Source organism: Myotis davidii, unplaced genomic scaffold, assembly GCF_000327345.1.
Source record: "Myotis davidii unplaced genomic scaffold, ASM32734v1 scaffold823, whole genome shotgun sequence".
NCBI classification, from domain to species: Eukaryota; Metazoa; Chordata; class Mammalia; order Chiroptera; family Vespertilionidae; genus Myotis; species Myotis davidii.
Window position 1 is genome coordinate 24,126 of NW_006293907.1, and position 2,892 is coordinate 27,017.

The following is a 2,892-nucleotide window of genomic DNA, read 5'->3' on the forward strand; positions in this document are numbered from 1 at the left end:
CTGGGAGCCGCAGGGCCTGGCCCTGTGGGCACACCGCCTCCTGGGAACGCTGGCCGCTGGGAGCCGCTTCTCCTCCCTGTTTCTCTCTTATGAGATAAGAAGCAAAACTGCAGGCATCTGAGAGCAACTCACGTTCCCGACAAAATGCTCCCCTCCCGTCCCGGATGCGCTGCCACGCTGGAGCCCAGCTCAGAGGGGAGCGAGGGCCGCCCGCGCCTGGCCTCCAGCCCGCCGCAGCCCGACTCAAGTGCATTAAGACATTTTAGAGCCGGCTCGCCAGTCCCAGCCTTAAAATCCTGATTATTTATTTATGCCCTTTTTGTCTAAGAAGTTAAATCCCCAGAGCATCTCAATTTAGATCAAAAGCAATTTACCAAACCTCACCTGGCACACCTGTGCCTTCTGACTTGTTAATTGCCTGCTTAGCACTCGCAGGCTGTGGGGCAGGGGCGCAGCGCCGTGGCAGCGGATCCTCTGATATTCCTCCTGTGATAGAGCTTCCAGAACGCCCGGGGGCTCGGGCGAAGCTGCCAGCCGCATGGGTTTCTGCAAATTGCTTTTATTTTTTATTTTCCGGGGTGAGGAACCCGACACTGAGCAGACACCTCCCTGGCGTGGCACTGCCCCGGGGCACGGGGCCTTATCGCGGCCATCGGCCCCAGCTCATCAAGGCAGCGCCCCTCCCCTCCCCAGCGCCCCCGTTTACGGCTTGGCATTAGGGCATTAGGAATAACAATAATTACTTGCCTTTACATCGCTTCAAACGAAAGAAATCATTAAATTACACAGATGAAAAGACCGCATTTCTAAGAGGGCTGTCAGCTCGCTTGCCTTTCTCCTCCTCTCCTTCCTGCCTCTCTTTCTTTCTGCCTTTCTCTCTTAGTTCCTTCCCATCCGTCTTCCTCCCTCACACAGCCCTTCACACCCCACGCAGTTTCTCTGCAGCACTCGGGCAGTGGCTGTGGAGGCCCAGGACAGAGAGGCGCCTGCTGCAGCAGCACAGCACTGGCAGTGTGAGCCATTTCCCCAGTCGTCTCCTGGACAAGCAGACAGGGCACCTTCTCCGAGCTCTCCCGCTGCCACAGAGGCAAAGATGGGGTGCCGCCCGGCGGGCTGCACACAGCAAAGTTTTGAAGTCGTCATTTGCTAACTGCTCTTAAGTTAAACTCTGAGAAAAGGGGAGAGGCTCTGTGCTTTGAAAAGAGCTACAAAGTCATGATAAAGTGCGCTGCTCTGAGAGTGGGTGTGACGCGGCCCTGCCTCTCACCATGGGTTCTGCTCCTCCATGGAAGTGGTGGTCCCCCAGGACACCCCACTGCACTTTTATCTCTTCCATGAAACTGGCCAGGTTGAAACTTGCATTACAATGGTAATTGTGTCCCCACTCCTTTGTTATGCCCAAGCCCCTTTAAGCCAGATCCTATCGATCTCTCCCTGGACCCTCCTCCTGTCCCCACCCCAGCCTCACCCCCACCCCCAGGGGGAAGCCACTGGGGACCAGGAGGCCGCAGCAGGGCCCCTGGGTGCCTGCCTCAAGTGTGGTTGGCATCTCTCTGGTCCGTGCTCGTCCCCAGGACGCCCAGCATCCTGCCAATGCAGCGTGCATTTCCAGTGTTGCTCTGTGTTCTGAAACAGTGGGGCTTCCTCACAGCATCCCTCCTGCTCCAGCGATCCTGCCCTGGAATCTTGGTGTGCCAGGTTAGCAAGAGGTGGTACATTGGAGAGAGGAAAGGAAGTCAGCCCAGCAATCACAATAGAATGAGTCCCATCTATATTTATAAAAGCCTAAGCGACCGTTAAGACCAGTCAACCAAACAACCGGTCACTATGATGTGCACTGACCACCAGAGGCAGTGCTCAATGCAGGATCTGCCCCTTAGTGGTCAGTGCACTCTCACAGCCAACCTCCCACAGTCCTTCCCCTCAGCCGGCTGGCCAACCTCCCATGGTCTCTCCCCCAGCCAGCCCAATCAACCTGATTGGGACTGGGCAAAACAGGCCCCCATTGGCCTCAATCATGGGCCAGGCTGAGGGACCCCGCCTGTGCATGAATTCATGCAATGGGCCGCTAGTCCTTAATAAAACTAGGAGATGCCCACTGAGCAGCTAAGTCGCGCAGGTGAGGAAGATACAGGCATTCCTTCACTCAGAGAAATAGCTGTTGCCCTGGGAGCACAGGGCCGGTGGAGAGCCCTGCACGGCGCTCCTGCTCCACCAGGGAAAGCCTTCAGGGGACCACAGGCCAGGACAGCGGCCTCCACCCACTCCATGCAGGCCCACCAGTCTGCTCCTCCCGGGTACCAGCCCCCCACAGTGGCACCCACAGTGAGCCACTCAGACACCTGAGGGCCAACCCTCCCAACCCTGAAGGAGGCGCTTAGCGCCTCCATGCCACGCACAGCCTCGGGGAGCTGCCTGTGGGCCTGCAGGACTCATGTAAAGATCATCAAAGGAGGAGCATCAGAATGGATTGATGATTGGGGAAAAGTCCAGAGCAAGCAGCAAGTGAGACTTCACTGTGGGGCGGGCGGCTGTTGGGCGAGGGCTAGAAGACACTGGTCCCCCCTGGGCCTCAGGTCACAACCCCACACAGGGACACACCCAGACAGGGCCCATCGTAGGGTTGCAGGTGGGTCCTGGGGAAAACTCGTGGGGAAACACAAAGGACACATTCATGTTGAACAGTTCCTGTCTGGAGAGGAGGGCCGGGCCTCCTCTCAGGCCCCGGGGGCTGAGGACATGCCTCTGTACCTGAGCTTTTTCCTCCTCCGACTTGCATTTCAGCCTCTCATGTTGGAAGAATAACTAGAAAGCGGTAAACCTGCATGAAGAGATAGGGGTGACAGAGAGCGGGCACTTGTGTCAACAGCTAGAAACTGGGGGGGGGGGGGG